The following is a 20,374-nucleotide window of genomic DNA, read 5'->3' on the forward strand; positions in this document are numbered from 1 at the left end:
AGCCAAACCTTTACAAACATCACGAAACAAAACCAAGCGTTTAACCTTTTTAAAAATTTAAGCAAAACATTTACAAACATTACGAAACAAATCTAAACGTTTCACCTTTTTAGCAATTTAAGCCAAACGTTTACAAACGTTACGAAATTTCAAACATTTCACCTTTTTAACGATTTGAGCCAGAAGTTTAAAAACGTTACGAAAGAAATCCAAACGTTTCACATTTTTAGCGATATAAAGAAAACGTTTACAAACATTACGAAATAAATCCAAATGCTTCACCTTTTTAGCGATTTAAGCGAAACGTTATCAAACGTTACGGAACAAATCCAAACGTTTCACCTTTTCAGCAATTTAAGCCAGATGTTTACAAACGTTATGAAACAAATCCAAACGTTTAATATTTTTACCGATTTAAGCCAAACGTTTACTTACTTTACGAAACAAATCCAAATGTTTAACCTTTTTAGGGATTTAAGCCAAACGTTTACAAAGGTTACGAAACAAATCCAAACGTGTAACCTTTTTAGCAAATTAAGCAAAACGTTTACAAACATTGCGAAACAAATCCAAACATTTCCCCTTTTTAGCGATTTAAGCAAAACATTTAGAAAGGTTACGAAACAAATCCAAACGTTTCACATTTTTAGCGATTTAAGCAAAACCCTTACAAACGTTACTAAACAAAACCAAGCGTTTCACCTTTTTAGCAAATTAAGCCAAACTTTTACAAACGTTACGAAAAAAATCCAAGTGTTTCACCTTTTTAGCAATTTTAAGCCAAATGTTTACTAACGGTCCCAAACAAATCCAAGCGTTTCTCCTTTTTAGTAATGCAAGCCAAATGTTTACAAACGTTACAAAACAAATCCAAGCGTTTCCCTTTTTAGCAATTTAAGCCAAACATTTACAAACGTTACGAAACAAATCCAAACGTTTCACCTTTTTAGCAATTTAAGCCTAATGTTTAGAAACGTTACGAAACAAAACCAAATGTTTCACCTTTTTAGCAAATTAAGCCAAATGTTTACAAAAGTTACGAAACAAATCCAAACGTTACCCCATTTTAGCTATTTAAGCCAAACGTTTTTAAACGTTACGAAACAAATCCAAACGTTTCACCTTTTTAGTGATTTATGGCAAACGTTTACAAACGTTACGAAAAAAATCCAAACGTTTCATCTTTTTAGAGATTGAAGCCAAACGTTTACTAACGTTACGAAACAAATTCAAACGTTTTCCATTTTTAGCAATCTAAGCCAAACGTTTACAAACATTACGAAATAAAACGAAGCCTTTCACCTTTTTAGCAATTTAAGACAAACGTTTAAAACGTTACCAAACAAATCTAAGCGTTTCCACCTTTTTAGCAATTTAATCCAAACGTTTACAAACATTACGAAACAAATCCAAACGTTTCACCTTGTTAGCAATTTAAGCCAAATGTTTACAAACGTTACAAAACAAATCCAAGCGTTTCCCTTTTTAGCAATTTAAGCCAAACATTTACAAACGTTACGAAACAAATCCAAACGTTTCACCTTTTTAGCAATTTAAGCCTAATGTTTAGAAACGTTACGAAACAAAACCAAATGTTTCACCTTTTTAGCAAATTAAGCCAAATGTTTACAAAAGTTACGAAACAAATCCAAACGTTACCCCATTTTAGCTATTTAAGCCAAACGTTTTTAAACGTTACGAAACAAATCCAAACGTTTCACCTTTTTAGTGATTTATGGCAAACGTTTACAAACGTTACGAAAAAAATCCAAACGTTTCATCTTTTTAGAGATTGAAGCCAAACGTTTACTAACGTTACGAAACAAATCCAAACGTTTTCCATTTTTAGCAATCTAAGCCAAACGTTTACAAACATTACGAAATAAAACGAAGCCTTTCACCTTTTTAGCAATTTAAGACAAACGTTTAAAACGTTACCAAACAAATCTAAGCGTTTCCACCTTTTTAGCAATTTAATCCAAACGTTTACAAACATTACGAAACAAATCCAAACGTTTCACCTTGTTAGCAATTTAAGCCAAACGTTTACAAACGGTACGAAACAAATCCAAACGTTTCGCCTTTTTAGCGATTAAAGCCAAACGTTTATAAACGCTACGAAACAAATCCAAGAGTTTCTCCTTTTTAGAAATTTATGGCAAATCTATACAAAAGTTACGAAACAAATCAAAGCCTTTCACCTTTTAAGCAGAAAAAAATCCAAGCGTTTCACCTTTTTAGCGATTTAAACTAATCGTTTACAAACTATACAAAACACATCCAAACGTTTCATCTTTTTAGCAATTTAAGCCAAATATTTACAAATGTTACGAAACAAATCCAAACGTTTAACCTTTTAGCGATTTAACCCAAACGTTTACAAACGTTACGAAAGAAATCCAAACGTTTCCCTTTTTTAGCGAATTAAGCAAAACGTTTACAAACGTTATGAAACAAATCCAAACGTTTCCCCTTTTTAACGATTGAAGCCAAACGTTTACTAACGTTACGGAACAAAACCAAAAGTTTAAAACGTTAGGAAACAAATCAAAAAAATTCACATTTTTAGCGATTTAAGCCAAACGTTTACAAACATTACGAAACAAAACCAATCGTTTCTCCTTTTTAGGAATTTAAGCCAAACGTTTATAAACGTTACTCAACAAATCAGAGCATTTCACCTTTTCAGCAATTTAAGCCAAACGTTTACAAACGTTACGAAACAAATCCAAACATTTCACTTTTGTAGCGATTTAAGCCAAACCTTTGCAAACGTATGAAACAAATCCAAACATTTCGTCTTTTTAGCGATTTAAGCCAAATGTTTACAAACGTATGAAGCAAATCCAAATTTTTCAACCTTTTTATTAATTTAAGCCAAATGTTTACAAACGTTACGAAATAAATCCAAGCATTTCACCTTTTAGCAATTTATGCCAAACGTTTACAAATGTTTCGAAACAAATTCAAGCGTTTCACCTTTTTAGCAATTTAAGCCAAACGTTTACAAACGTTACGAAACAAATCCAAAAGTTTCACCTTTTTAGCGATTTAAGCCAAACATTTACAAACGTTTCGAAATAAATCCAAACGTTTCACCTTTTTAGCGATTTAAGCCAAACGTTTACAAACATTATGAAACAAATCCAAATGTTTTACCTTTTTAGCGATTTAAACCAAACGTTTACAAACGTTACAAAACAAATCCAAACGTACGTTTCACCTTTTTAGCGATTTAAGCCAAGCGTTTAGAAACGTTACGAAATAAAACCAAACATTTAAAACGTTACGAAACAAATCAAAATGTTTCTCATTTTTAGCGATTTAAGCAAAATGTTTACAAACGTTATGAAACAAACCAAGCATTTCACCTTTTTAGCAATTTAAGCATATCATTTACAAACGTTATGAAATAAATACAAGCGTTTCACCTTTTTAGCAATTTTAGCCAAACATTTACAAACCTTACGAAACAAATCCAAGCCTTTCACCTTTTTAGCAATTTAATCGAAACGTTTACAAATATTAAGAAACAAATTTTGCTATGTAATCCAAATGTTTACAAACGTTTCACCTTTTTAGCAATTTAAGCCAAACGTTTACAAACGTTACGAAACAAATCCAAGCGTTACAACTTTTAGCAATATAAGACAAACATTTACAAACGTTATAATACAAATCCAAATGTTTCACCTTTTTAGTGATTGAAGCGAAACGTTTTCAAATGTTACGAAACAAATCCAAGCATTTCGAAACAAATCCAAACATAAAAAGCGTTACGAAGCAAATTCAAACGTTTCAACTTTTTAGCGATTTAAGCCAAACGTTTACAAACGTTTCGAAACAAAGCCAAACATTTACAAACGTTACGAAACAAATCCAAGCGTTTCACCTTTATATCACTTTTAGCCAAACGTTTACAAACGTTACGAAACAAAATCAAACGTTTCCCTTTTTTAGAAATTTAAGCCAAACGTTTACAAACGTTACGAAACAAATCCAAGCATTTCACCTTTTTAGCACTTTAAGCCAAACTTTTACTAACGTTACGGAACAAAACCAAACGTTTCACATTTTTAGCGATTTAGGCAAAATGTTCACAAACGCTACAAAATAAATCCAAACGTTTCACCTTTTAAGCGATTGAACCCAAACGTTTACAAACATTACGAAACAAATCCAAACGTTTCACCTTTTTAGTGAATTAAGCCAAACGTTTACAAACATTACGAAACAAAACCAAACGTTTCACCTTTTTAGCGATTTAAGCCAAACATTTACAAATATTACAAAACAAAACCAAATGTTTAAAACATTACAAAACAAACATTACGAAATAAATCGAAACGTTTATAAATGTTATGAAGCAAAACAAAACGTTTCACCTTTTTAGCGATATAAGCCAAATGTTTACAAACGTTACGAAACAGAACCAAACATTTCACCTTTTTAGCGATTTAAGCCAAACGTTTACATACATTACGAAACAAAACGAAATGTTTAAAACGTTACGAAACATATCCAAACGTTTACAAACGTTACGAAACAAAACCAAACGTCTCACCTTTTTACTGATTTAAGCCAATCATTTACAAACGTTACGAAACAAAACCAAACGTTTCACCTTTTTGGCGATATAAGCCATACGTTTACAAACGTTACGACAAAAATCCAAACGTATTACCTTTTTAGCAATTTAAGCCAAACGTTTACAAACGTTACGAAACAAATCCAAACGTTTCCCCTTTTTAGCGATTTAAGCCAAACGTTTACAAACAATACGAAACAAAACAAAATGTTTCACTTTTTTAGCGATTTAAGCCAAACGTTTACAAACGTTACGAAACTAAACCAAACGTTTAAAACGTCACGAAACTAATCTAAACGTTTCCAAACGTTACAAAACAACCTCAAACCTTTCCCTATTTTAGCGATTTAAGCCAAACATTTATAAACGTTACCAAACAAAACTAAACGTTTGTAAACATTACGAAACAAATCCAAACATTTCACTTTTTTAGTGCTTTAAGCCAAACGTTTACAAACGTTACGAATCAAATCCAAACGTTTCACCTTTTTAGTGATTAATGCTAAATGTTTACAAACGTTACGAAACAAATCCAAATGTTTACAACGTTACAAAACAAATCCAACTGTTTCACCTTTTTAGCGATTTAAGCCAAACGTTTACAAATGATACGAAACAAATCCAAACGTTTCATCTTTTAGCGATATAAGCCAAACATTTGCAAACGTTACAAAACAAATCCAAGCATTTCAACTTTTTAGCAATTTAAGCCAAACGTTTACAAATGTTACGAAACAAATCCAAGCGTTTCACATTTTTAGCAATTTAAACCAAACGTTTAAAACGTTGCGAAATGAATCCAAACGTTTCACATTTTTAGCAATTTAAGCCAAACGTTATGAAACAAATCTAAATGTTTCACCTTTTTAGCGATTTAACCCAAACGTTTACAAACGTTGCAAAAAAAATCAAAACATTTCACATTTCTAGTGATTTAAGCCGAACGTTTACAAACGTTAAGATACAAAACCAAACGTTTCACCCTTTTAGTGATTTAAGCCAAACGTTTACAAACGTTATGAAACAAATCCAAACATTTCACCTTTTTAGCAATTTAAGCCAAACGTTTACAAACGTTAAGAAACAAATACAAACGTTTCACCGTTTTAGCGATTTAAGCCAAACGTTTATAAAGGTTACGAAAAAAAATCCAAACTTGTCATCTTTTTAGCAATTTATCCAAATTGTTTACAAACGTTACGAAACAAATCCAAACGTTTCACCCTTTTAGCGATTTAAGCCAAACGTTTACAAAGGTTATAAAACAAAACCAAACGTTTCAACTTTATAGCGATTTAAGCCAAACGTTTACAAAGATTACAAAAAAAATCCAAACGTGTCACCGTTTTAGCTATTTAAGCCAAACATTTACAAACGTTTCGAAATAAATCCAAACATTTCCCCTTTTTAGCAATTTAAGCCAAACGTTACAAAAAAAAATACAAATGTTTCACAATTTTAGCTATTTAAGCCGAATGTTTACAAACTTTACGAAATCCAAATGTTTCACCTTTTTAGCAATTTAAGCCAAACGTTTACAAAAGTTACGAAACAAATCCAAACGTTTCGCCTTATTAGCAATTTAAGCCAAATATTTACAAACGTTACGAAACAAAACCAAACGTGTAAAACGTTACGAAACAAATCCAAACGTTTTACATTTTTAGCGATTTAAGCAAAACCCTTACAAACGTTACTAAACAAAACCAAGCGTTTCACCTTTTTAGCAATTTAAGCCAAACGTTTACAAACCTTACGAAACAAATCCAAGCGTATAACCTTTTTAGCAATTAAAGCCAAACGTTTACAAACTTTCGGAAACAAATTCAAGCGTTTCACCTTTTTAGCAATTTATGCCAAACGTTTACAAAAGTTATGAAACAAATTCAAGCGTTTCACCTTTTTAGCAATTTACGCCAAATGTTTACAAACGTTACGAAACAAATCCAAACATTTCACATTTTTAGCGATTTAAGTCGAACGTTACAAACGTTACGAAACAAATCCAAACGTTTCGCCTTTTTGGCAATTTAAGCCAAACGTTTACAAACGTTTCGAAACAAATCCAAACGTTTCATCTTTTAACCCCAACCGTTTACAAAGGTTATAAAATAAGTCCAAATGTTTCACCTATTTATCAATCAAAGCCAAACGATTGCAAACGTTACGAAATTTCAAAAGTTTCACCTTTTTAGCGATTTGAGCCAAACGTTTACAAACGTTACGAAAGAAATCCAAACGTTTCTCGTTTTTAGCGATATAAGCCAAACTTTTACAAACGTTACAAAACACATCCAAACGTTTCGCTTTTTTAGCAATTTTAGCCAAATGTTTACAAACGTTATGAAATAAATCCAAACGGTTCGTCTTTTTAGCGATTTAAGCCAAACATTTACAAAAGTTACGAATTAAAACCATTTTAAAACCCAAAGTTTCACCTTTTTAGCGATTTAAGCCGAACGTTTACAAACATTACGAAACAAACCCAAACGTTTAACCTTTTTTGCAATTAAAGCAAAATGTTTTCAAACGTTAGGGAACAAATCCTAACGTTTCAACTATTTAGCGATTTAAGCCAAACGTTTACAAACGTTACGAAACAAATCAAAACGTTTCATATTTTTTGCGATTTGAGCCGAACATTTACAAACGTTACGAAATAAAACCAAACATTTAAATTGTTACGAAACAAATCCAAACAATTCACCTTTTTAGCAATTTAAGCCAAACGTTTAAAAACGCTACGAAACAAATCCAAGCGTTTCACCTTTTTAGAAATTTAAGCCAAACGTTTACAAACGTTACGAAATTTCAAATGTTTCACCTTTTTAGCTATTTGAGCCAAACGTTTACAAACGTTACGAAACAAATTCAAACGTTTCACGTTTTTAGCGATATAAGCCAAACGTTTACAAACGTTACGAAACACATCCAAACGTTTCGCCATTTTTGCGATTTAAGCCAAATGTTTACAAACGTTATAAAATAAATCCAAACGTTTGTTCTTTTTAGCGATTTAAGCCAAACGTTTACAAACGTTACGAAACACATCCAAACGTTTAAAACGTTACGAAACAAATTCAAACGTTTCACCTTTTTACCGATCTAAGCCTAACGTTAACAAATGTTACGAAACAAATCCAAACGTTTCACCTTTTTAGCGATTTAAGCAAAATGTTTACAAAGGTTATGAAACAAAATCCAAACGTTTAACCTTCTTAGCAATTTAAGCCAAACGTTTACAAACGTTACGAAACAAATCCTAGCGTTTCACCTTTTTAGCAATTTAAGCCAAACGTTTACAAATGTTATGAAATTTCAAATGTTTAGCCTTTTTAACGATTTGAGCCAAACGTTTACAAACGTTACGAAAAAAATCCAAATGATTCCCCTTTTTAGCGATTTAAGCCAAACGTTTACAAACGTTACGAAACAAAACCAAACATTTAAAACATTACGAAACAAATCCAAACGTTTCACATTTTTAGCAATTTAAGCCAAACCTTTACAAACGTTACGAAACAAAACAAAGTGTTTCACCTTTTTAGCAATTTAAGCCAAACGTTTACAAACGTTACGAAATAAAACCAAACATTTAAATTTTTACGAAACAAATCCAAACGTTTCACCTTTTTAGCAATTTAAGCCAAACGTTTAAAAACGCTACGAAACAAATCCAAGCGTTTCACCTTTTTAGAAATTTAAGCGTAACGTTTACAAACGTTACGAAATTTCAAACGTTTCCCCTTTTTAGCGATTTGAGCCAAACGTTTACAAACGTTACGAAACAAATTCAAACGTTTCACGTTTTTAGCGATATCAGCCAAACGTTTACAAACGTTACGAAACACATCCAAACGTTTCGCCATTTTAGCGATTTAAGCCAAATGTTTACAAACGTTATGAAATAAATCCAAACGTTTCGTCTTTTTAGCGATTTAAGCCAAACGTTTACAAACGTTACGAAACACATCCAAATGTTTAAAACGTTACGAAACGAATCCAAACGTTTCACCTTTTTAGCGATCTAATCCTAACGTTAACAAATGTTACGAAACAAATCCAAACGTTTCACCTTTTTAGCAATTTAAGCCAAATGTTTACAAAGGTTATGAAACAAAATCCAAACGTTTAACCTTTTTAGCAATTTAAGCCAAACGTTTACAAACGTTACGAAACAAATCCAAGCGTTTCACCTTTTTAGCAATTTAAGCCAAACGTTTACAAATGTTACGAAATTTCAAATGTTTTGCCTTTTTAACGATTTGAGCCAAATGTTTACAAACGTTACGAAAAAAATCCAAATGATTCCCCTTTTTAGCGATTTAAGCCAAACGTTACAAACGTTACGAAACAAAACCAAACGTTTAAAACGTTACGAAACAAATCCAAACGTTTCACATTTTTAGCAATTTAAGCCAAACCCTTACAAACGTTACGAAACAAAACAAAGTGTTTCACCTTTTTTGCAATTTAAGACAAACGTTTACAAACTTTCCGAAACAAATTCAAGCGTTTCACCTTTTTAGGAATTTAAGCCAAACGTTTACCAACATTACGAAACAAATCCAAGCATTTTTCTTTTTAGCAATTTAAGCCAAACGTTTACGAACGTTACGAAACAAATCCAAACGTTTCACCTTTTTTAGCGATTTAAACCAAACGTTTGCAAAATGTTACGAAACAAATCAAAACGTTTCGCCTTTTTTGCAATTTAGGCCAAATGTTTACAAACATTTCGAAACAAATCCAAACGTTTCACCTTTTTAGTGATTTAAGCCGAACGTTTACAAACGTTACGAAACAAATCCGAATGTTTTGCCCTTTTAGCAATTTAAGCCAAACGTTTCGAAACAAATCCAAACAATTCACCTTTTAACCCAAACCATTTACAAAGGTTATGAAACAAATCCAGATGTTTCACCTATTTAGCAATCTAAGCAAAACGTTTACAAACATTACGAAACAAATCCAAGCGTTTCACCGTTTTAGCAATATAAGCCAAACGTTTACAAACATTACGAAACAAATCCAAGCGGTTCACCTTTTGAGAAATTAAAGCCAAAAGTTTACAAACATTACGAAACAAATCCAAACGTTTAACCTTTTTAGCGATTTAAGACAAATGTTTACAAACGTTACACCTTTTTTACAATTTAAGCCGATCATTTACAAACGTTACGAAACAAATCCAAACGTTTCACCTTCTTAGCGATTTAAGCCAAACATTTACAAAATGTTACGAAACAAATCCAAACGTTTCGCCTTTTTAGGAATTTAAGCCAAACGTTTACAAATGTTACAAAACAAATCTAAACGTTTAACCTTTTTAGCAATTTAAGACAAATGTTTACAAACGTTTCACCTTTTTAACAATATAAGTCAAACATTTACAAACGTTACGAAACAAATCCAAACGTTTCGCCTTCTTAGCGATTTAAGCCAAACGCTTACAAAATGTTACGAAACAAATCCAAACGTTTCGCCTTTTTAGAAATTTAAGCCAAACGTTTACCAATGTTACGAAACAAATCCAAACGTTTTCCCTTTTTAGCGATTTAAGTCAAAGGTTTACAAAAAGTTACGAAAAAAATCAAAACGTTTCGCCTTTTTTGCAATTTAGACCAAACGTTTCGAAACAAATCCAAACGTTTCACCTTTTTAGTGACTTAAGCCGAACGTTTACAAACGTTACGAAACAAATCCAAATATTTAGCCTTTTTAGCAATTTAAGCCAAACGTTTACAAACGTTTAGAAACAAATCCAAACTTTCACCTTTTAACCCACACCGTTTACAAAGGTTATGAAACAAATCAAAATGTTTCACCTATTTAGCAATCAAAGCGAAACGTTTACAAACATTACGAAACAAATCCAAGCGTTTCACCTTTCTAGCAATATAAGCCAACGTTTACAAACATTACGAAACAAATTTAAGCGTTTCACCTTTTGAGAAATTTAAGCCAAAAGTTTACAAACGTGACGAAACAAATCCAAACGTTTCACCTTTATAGCGATTTAAGCCAAATGTTTACAAACGTTACGAAACAAATCCAAACGTTTAACCTTTTTAGCGATTTAAGCCAAATGTTTACAAACGTTTCACCTTTTTAACAATTTAAGCCAAACATTTACAAATGTTACGAAACAAATCCAAACATTTCACCTTCTTAGGGATTGAAGCCAAACGTTCACAAAATGATACGAAACAAATCCAAACGTTTCGCCTTTTTAGCAATTTAAGCCAAACGTTTACAAATGTTTCAAAACAAATTCAAACGTTTCACCTTTTTAGCGATTTAAGCCAAACGTTTACAAACGTTACGAAATGAAACCAAACGTTTAAAACTTACGAAACAAATCCAAACGTTTCACATTTTTAGCGATTTAAGCCAAACCTTTACAAACATCACGAAACAAAACCAAGCGTTTAACCTTTTTAAAAATTTAAGCAAAACATTTACAAACATTACGAAACAAATCTAAACGTTTCACCTTTTTAGCAATTTAAGCCAAACGTTTACAAACGTTACGAAATTTCAAACATTTCATCTTTTTAACGATTTGAGCCAGAAGTTTAAAAACGTTACGAAAGAAATCCAAACGTTTCACATTTTTAGCGATATAAAGAAAACGTTTACAAATATTACGAAATAAATCCAAATGCTTCACCTTTTTAGCGATTTAAGCGAAACGTTATCAAACGTTACGGAACAAATCCAAACGTTTCACCTTTTCAGCAATTTAAGCCAGATGTTTCCAAACGTTATGAAACAAATCCAAACGTTTAATATTTTTACCGATTTAAGCCAAACGTTTACTTACTTTACGAAACAAATCCAAATGTTTAACCTTTTTAGGGATTTAAGCCAAACGTTTACAAAGGTTACGAAACAAATCCAAACGTGTAACCTTTTTAGCAAATTAAGCAAAACGTTTACAAACATTGCGAAACAAATCCAAACATTTCCCCTTTTTAGCGATTTAAGCAAAACATTTAGAAAGGTTACGAAACAAATCCAAACGTTTCACATTTTTAGCGATTTAAGCAAAACCCTTACAAACGTTACTAAACAAAACCAAGCGTTTCATATTTTTAGCAATTTAAGACAAACGTTTACAAACCTTATGAAACAAATCAAAGCGTATAACCTTTTTAGCAATTTAAGCCAAACGTTTACAAACTTTCGGAAACAAATTCAAGCGTTTCACCTTTTTAGCAATTTATGCCAAACGTTTACAAAAGTTACGAAACAAATTCAAGCGTTAGACCTTTTTAGCAATTTACGCCAAACGTTTACAAACGTTACGAAAGAAATCCAAACGTTTTACCTTTTTAGCAATTTAAGCCAAACGTTTACAAAATATTACGAAACAAATCCAAACAGTTCGCCTTTTTAGCAATTTAGGCCAAACGTTTACAAAATATTACGAAACAAATCCAAACGTTTGACCTTTTTAGCGATTTAAGTCGAACGTTATAAACGTTACGAAACAAATCCAAACGTTTCGCCTTTTTGGCAATTTAAGCCAAACATTTACAAACGTTTCGAAACAAATCCAAACGTTTCATCTTTTAACCCCAACCGTTTACAAAGGTTATGAAACAAGTCCAGATGTTTCACCTATTTATAAATCAAAGTTAAACGATTGCAAACGTTACGAAATTTCAAAAGTTTCACCTTTTTAGCGATTTGAGCCAAACGTTTACAAACGTTACGGAAGAAATCCAAACATTTCACGTTTTTAGCGATATAAACCAAACGTTTACAAACGTTACGAAACACATCCAGACGTTTCGCATTTTTAGCAATTTTAGCCAAATGTTTACAAACGTTATGAAATAAATCCAAACGGTTCGTCTTTTTAGCGATTTAAGCCAAACATTTACAAAAGTTACGAATTAAAACCAAACGTTTAAAACGTTGCGAAACAAATCCAAATGTTTCACCTTTTTAGCAATCTAAGCCTAACGTTAACAAACATTATGAAACAAATCCAAACGTTTCACCTTTTTAGCGATATAAGCCAAATGTTTACAAAGGATATGAAACAAATCCAAATGTTTAACCTTTTTAGCAATTTAAGCCAAACGTTTACAAATGCTACGAAATTTCAAACGTTTCCCCTTTTTAATGATTTGAGCCAAACGTTTACAAACATTACGAAACAAATCCAAATGATTCCCCATTTTGGCAATTTAAGTCAAACGTTTACAAACGTTATGAAACAAATCCCAAAGTTTCACCTTTTTAGCGATTTAAGCCGAACGTTTACAAACATTACGAAACAAACCCAAACGTTTAACCTTTTTTGCAATTAAAGCAAAATGTTTTCAAACGTTAGGGAACAAATCTTAACGTTTCAACTATTTAGCGATTTAAGCCAAACGTTTACAAACGTTACGAAACAAATCAAAACGTTTCATATTTTTTGCGATTTAAGCCGAACATTTACAAATGTTACGAAATAAAACCAAACATTTAAATTTTTACGAAACAAATCCAAACGTTTCACCTTTTTAGCAATTTAAGCCAAACGTTTAAAAACGCTAAGAAACAAATCCAAGCCTTTCACCTTTTTAGAAATTTAAGCCAAACGTTTACAAACGTTACGAAACAAATTCAAACGTTTCACGTTTTTAGCGATATAAGCCAAACGTTTACAAACGTTACGAAACACATCCAAACGTTTCGCCATTTTTGCAATTTAAGCCAAATGTTTACAAACGTTACAAAATAAATCCAAACGTTTGTTCTTTTTAGCGATTTAAGCCAAACGTTTACAAACGTTATGAAACACATCCAAACGTTTAAAACGTTACGAAACAAATTCAAACGTTTCACCTTTTTAGCGATCTAAGCCTAACGTTAACCAATGTTTCGAAACAAATCCAAACGTTTCACCTTTTTAGCGATTTAAGCAAAATGTTTACAAAGGTTATGAAACAAAATCCAAACGTTTAACCTTTTTAGCAATTTAAGCCAAACGTTTACAAACGTTACGAAACAAATCCAAGCGTTTCACCTTTTTAGCAATTTAAGCCAAACATTTACAAATGTTACGAAATTTCAAATGTTTTACCTTTTTAACGATTTGAGCCAAACGTTTACAAACGTTACGAAAAAAATCCAAAGGATTCCCCTTTTTAGCGATTTAAGCCAAACGTTTACAAACGTTACGAAACAAAACCAAAAGTTTAAAACGTTAAGAAACAAATCCAAACGTTTCACATTTTTAGCAATTTAAGCCAAACCCTTACAAACGTTACGAAACAAAACAAAGTGTTTCACCTTTTTAGCAATTTAAGCCAAACGTTCACAAACATTACGAAATAAAACCAAACATTTAAATTGTTACGAAACAAATACAAACGTTTCACCTTTTTAGCAATTTAAGTCAAACGTTTAAAAACGCTACGAAACAAATCCAAGCGTTCCACCTTTTTAGAAATTTAAGCGTAACGTTTACAAACGTTACGAAATTTCAAACGTTTCACCTTTTTAGCGATTTGAGCCAAACGTTTACAAACGTTAAGAAACAAATTCAAACGTTTCACGTTTTTAGCGATATAAGCCAAACATTTACAAACGTTACGAAACACATCCAAACGTTTCGCCATTTTAGCGATTTAAGCCAAATGTTTACAAACGTTACGAAATAAATCCAAACGTTTCGTCTTTTTAGCGATTTAAGCCAAACGTTTACAAACGTTACGAAACACATCAAAACGTTTAAAACGTTACGAAATGAATCCAAACGTTTCACCTTTTTAGCGATCTAAGCCTAACGTTAACAAATGTTACGAAACAAATCCAAACATTTCACCTTTTTAGCGATTTAATCCAAATGTTTACAAAGGTTATGAAACAAAATCCAAACGTTTAACCTTTTTAGCAATTTAAGCCAAACGTTTACAAACGTTACGAAACAAATCCAAGCATTTCACCTTTTTAGCAATTTAAGCCAAACGTTTACAAATGTTACGAAATTTCAAATGTTTTGCCTTTTTAACGATTAGAGCCAAACGTTTACAAACGTTACGAAAAAAATCCAAATGATTCCCCTTTTTAGCGATTTAAACCAAACGTTTACAAACGTTACGAAACAAAACCAAACGTTTAAAACGTTATGAAACAAATCCAAACGTTTCACATTTTTAGCAATTTAAGCCAAACCCTTACAAACGTTACGAAACAAAACAAAGTGTTTCACCTTTTTTGCAATTTAAGACAAGTGTTTACAAACTTTCTGAAACAAATTCAAACGTTTCACCTATTTAGGAATTTAAGCCAAACGTTTACCAACTTTACGAAACAAATCCAAGCCTTTCACATTTTTAGCAATTTAAGCCAAACGTTTACGAACGTTACGAAAAAAATCCAAACGTTTCACCTTTTTTAGCGATTTAAACCAAACGTTTGCAAAATGTTACGAAACAAATCAAAACATTTCGCCTTTTTTGCAATTTAGGCCAAACGTTTACAAACGTTTCGAAACAAATCTAAACGTTTCACCTTTTTAGTGATTTAAGCCGAACGTTTACAAACGTTACGAAACAAATCCGAATGTTTTGCCTTTTCAGCAATTTAAGCCAAACGTTTACAAATGTTTCGAAACAAATCCCAACAATTCACCTTTTAACCCAAACCGTTTACAAAGGTTATGAAACAAATCCAAATGTTTCACCTATTTAGCAATCTAAGCGAAACGTTTACAAACATTACGAAACAAATCCAAGCGTTTCACCGTTTTAGCAATATAAGCCAAACGTTTACAAACATTATGAAACAAATCCAAGCGGTTCACCTTTTGAGAAATTAAAGCCAAAAGTTTACAAACATTACGAAACAAATCCAAACGTTTAACCTTTTTAGCGATTTAAGACAAATGTTTACAAACGTTACACCTTTTTTACAATTAAAGCCGATCATTTATAAACGTTACGAAACAAATCCAAACGTTTCACCTTCTTAGCGATTTAAGCCAAACATTTACAAAATGTTACGAAACAAATCCAAACGTTTCGCCTTTTTAGGAATTTAAGCCAAACGTTTACAAATGTTACAAAACAAATCTAAACGTTTAACCTTTTTAGCAATTTAAGACAAATGTTTACAAACGTTTCACCTTTTTAACAATATAAGTCAAACATTTACAAACGTTACGAAACAAATCCAAACTTTTCGCCTTCTTAGCGATTTAAGCCAAACGCTTACAAAATGTTACGAAACAAATCCAAACGTTTCGCCTTTTTAGCAATTTAAGCCAAACGTTTACCAATGTTACGAAACAAATCCAAACGTTTTCCCTTTTTAGCGATTTAAGTCAAAGGTTTACAAAATGTTACGAAAAAAATCAAAACGTTTCGCCTTTTTTGCAATTTAGACCAAACGTTTCGAAACAAATCCAAACATTTCACCTTTTTAGTGACTTAAGCCGAACGTTTACAAACGTTACGAAACAAATCCAAATATTTCGCCTTTTTAGCAATTTATGCCAAACATTTACAAACGTTTAGAAACAAATCCAAATGTTTCACTTTTTAACCCAAACCGTTTAAAAAGGTTATGAAACAAATCAAAATGTTTCACCTATTTAGCAATCTAAGCGAAACGTTTACAAACATTACGAAACAAATCCAAGCGTTTCACCTTTCTAGCAATATAAGCGAACGTTTACAAACATTACGAAACAAATTTAAGCGTTTCACCTTTTGAGAAATTGAAGCCAAAAGTTTACAAACGTGACGAAACAAATCCAAACGTTTCACCTTTATAGCGATTTAAGCCAAATGTTTACAAACGTTACGAAACAAATCCAAACGTTTAACCTTTTTAGCGAATTAAGCCAAATGTTTACAAACGTTTCACCTTTTTAACAATTTAAGCCAAACATTTACAAACGTTACGAAACAAATCCAAACGTTTCACCTTCTTAGCGATTGAAGCCAAACGTTCACAAAATGATACGAAACAAATCCAAACGTTTCGCCTTTTTAGCAATTTAAGCCAAACGTTTACACATGTTTCAAAACAAATTCAAACGTTTCACCTTTTTAGCGATTTAAGCCAAACGTTTACAAACGTTACGAAATGAAACCAATCGTTTAAAACTTACGAAACAAATCCAAACGTTTCACATTTTTAGCGATTTAAGCCAAACCTTTACAAACATCACGAAACAAAACCAAGCGTTTAACCTTTTTACCAATTTAAGCAAAACATTTACAAACGTTACGAAACAAATCTAAACGTTTCACCTTTTTAGTAATTTAAGCCAAACGTTTACAAACGTTACGAAATTTCAAACGTTTCACCTTTTTAACGATTTGAGCCAAACGTTTACAAACGTTACGAAAGAAATCCAAACGTTTCACATTTTTCGCGATATAAAGAAAACGTTTACAAACATTACGAAATAAATCCAAATGCTTCACCTTTTTAGCGATTTAAGCGAAACGTTTTCAAACGGTACGGAACAAATCCAAACGTTTCACCTTTTCAGCAATTTAAGCCAGATGTTTACAAACGTTATAAAACAAATCCAAACGTTTAATATTTTTACCGATTTAAGCCAAACGTTTACAAACGTTACGAAAAAAATCCAAATGTTTAACCTTTTTAGCGATTTAAGCCAAACGTTTACAAAGGTTACGAAAACGTGTCACCTTTTTAGCAATTTAAGCAAAACGTTTACAAACGTTGCGAAACAAATCCAAACATTTCCCTTTTTTAGCGATTTAAGCCAAACGTTTAGAAAGGTTACGAAATAAATCCAAACGTGTCACCTTTTTAGTAATTTAAGCAAAACGTTTACAAACGTTGCGAAACAAATCCAAACCTTTCACCTTTTTAGCGATTTAAGCCAAACATTTACAAACGTTACGAAACAAATACAAACGTTTCACATTTTTAGCGAATTAAGTCAAACATTTACAAACGTTACGAAATAAAACCAAAGATTTAAATTATTACGAAACAAATCTAAACGTTTCACCTTTTTAGCATTTTAAGCCAAACGTTTAAAAACATTATGAAACAAATCCAAGCGATTCACCTTTTTAGAAATAGAAGCCAAACGTTTATAAACGTTACGACATTTGAAACGTTTCACCTTTTTAGCGATTTGAGCCAAACGTTTACAAACGTTACGAAAGAAATCAAAACGTTTCACGATTTTAGCGATATATTCCAAACCTTTACAAACGATACGAAATAAATCCAAACATTTCCTCTTTTTAGCAATTTAAGCCAAACGTTTAAAAACGTTACGAAACAAATGCACGCGTTTCCCCATTTTAACTATTTAAGCCAAACATTTACAAGCGATTCGAAACAAATCCAAATGTTTCACCTTTTTTGCGATTGAAGCCAAACGTTTACAAACATTACGAAACAAATCCAAACGTTTCACCTTTTTAGCGATTTAAACCACACATTTGCAAACGTTATGAAACAAATACAAACGTTTCACATTTTTAGCAATATGAGCCGAACGTTTACAAACTATACGTAACAAACCAAAACATTAAAATTGTTACGAAACAAATCCCAACGTTTCACCTTTTTAGCAATTTAAGCTAAACGTTTAAAAATGTTATGAAACAAATCCAAGTGTTTCACCTTTTTAGCAATTTAAGCCAATAGTTTCCAAACGTTATGAAACAAGTCCAAGCGTTTCACCTTTTTAGCAAATTAAGGCAAACGTTTATAAATGTTCCAAAACAAATTCAAGCATTTCACCTTTTTAGCAATTTAAGCCAAACGTTTACAAACGTTATGAAACAAATCTTAGCGTTTTACCTTTTTAGCAATTTAAGCCAAACGTTTCCAAACGTTACGAAACAAATCCAAATGTTTCACATTTTTAGCGATTTAAGCCGAACGTTTACAAACGTTACGAAACAAAACCAAATATTTCACCCTTTTAGACATTTAAGCCAAACGCTTACAAATGTTATGAAACAAATCCAAAAATTTCCCCATTTTAGCGATTTAAGCCAAACGTTTAAAACGTTACCAAACAAATCCAAACATTTCACCTTTATAGAAATTTATGCCAAATGTTTACAAACGATACGAAAAAAATCAAAACGTTTCACCTTTTTAGCGATTAAAGCCTAACGTTAACAAACGTTACGAAAAAAATCCAAACGGTTCACCTTTTTAGCTATTTAAGTCAAACAATAACAAAGGTTACGAAACAAATCCAAAAGTTTAACATTTTTAGCAATTTAGGCCAAACCTTTACAAACGTTACGAAACAAATCCAACTGTTTCACAATTTTAGCAATTTAAGCCAAACGTTTACAAACTTTACGAAACAAATCCTAACGTTTCATCTTTTTAGCGATAGTGCCAAACGGTTACAAACGTTACGAAACAAATCCAAACGTTTCATCTTTTTAGCGATTTATGCCAAACGTTGACAAACGTTACGAAACAAAACCAAACGTTTCACCTTTTTAACGATTTAAGCCAAACATTTACAACACAAATCCAAAAATTTCACATTTTTAGCGATTTAAGCTAAACATTTACAAACATTACGAAACAAATCCAAAAGTTTCACCTTTTTAGCGATTTAAGCCAAATATTTACAAGCATTACGAAATAAATCCAAGCGTTTCACCTTTTTAGCAATTTAGAGTTGTGATGGGAATTTCGGTTCTTGGTGTGAGTCGTGGCTGTCAGCTTTCAGTGAGGAGGATTCTGCCTTAGCTGCTTTTGTGTGCTGGAATGTGTGGTTGAATAGAAACAACACAGTGTTGAAGAAGGAGAAGGGTAATCCAGTGACTATTGTGTCAGCAGCGGGGTTCCAGCAAGCTTCTTGGCAAGCTGCAAATAGCAACTCCGGCGAACTTCGTATGGCAGCAGTTCGCAGGGATGAGGGAGGCGTCATTTGGTCCGTTCTAGATAAGGGGAGATTGAAAGTGAATGTCGACGCTGCCGTGTTTTCAGGTAAGCAGGAGATGGGAGTGGGAATATTGGTTCGAGATTGGAAAGGGAGTATTGTTCAAGCGAGGCAAGTTAATTTTCTTGGTTCGTATTCTGCTCGTCATGCTGAAATCATGGGGATTCGCGAGGCTTTGAGTTGGTTGAAGGGTGTAGATGATATGGTGATTGAGTCAGACGCAATGAATGTGATTTTAGAGCTACGTAATCCTGACTTAGTCGAGAAGGATATGCTGTTAGTTGATTGTTTGGTCCTAGCTAGGCAGTTTCATAATGTTTCTTTTGCTTTCGTGAGGCGATCTGCGAATCAGGCTGCGCATTTGTTAGCGCACAATGCCCGGTGCTTGTCAGGTCATCAAGAGTGGTTTTATCACTTTCCTGAGTTTCTCAGAAATATAACTGCCTCTGATTTGATTCAATGAAATCATTTTTACCATAAAAAAGCCAAACTTTTACAAACGTTCCGAAATAAATCCAAGCGTTTTGCCTTTTTAGTAATTAAAGCCACAAGTTTACAAACGGCACGAAACAAATCCAAGTGTTTCACATTTTTACCAATTTAAGTGTAATACCCCATGTTTTCAAAGTTGATTTGTCAGTTTGGTTATCCGTTACACATTGGTTGTTTTCTTGCATTCGTTGTTATTTTGCATTTCAACATTTTTCTTGTTATGTTTCGAACTTGATTCTGAATGATTATATGTTAGAAGTAACACTTGTGATACCTTGGTTGTGTCTTTTTGAGTATCTTATATGTATCCCATGATCTCGTATGTGTTTGATATTGATTCGATTTATTTTCGGGTATATATCAAAACAGCATTCGCA

This window comes from Mercurialis annua, linkage group LG3 (assembly GCF_937616625.2).
Source record: "Mercurialis annua linkage group LG3, ddMerAnnu1.2, whole genome shotgun sequence".
NCBI classification, from domain to species: Eukaryota; Viridiplantae; Streptophyta; class Magnoliopsida; order Malpighiales; family Euphorbiaceae; genus Mercurialis; species Mercurialis annua.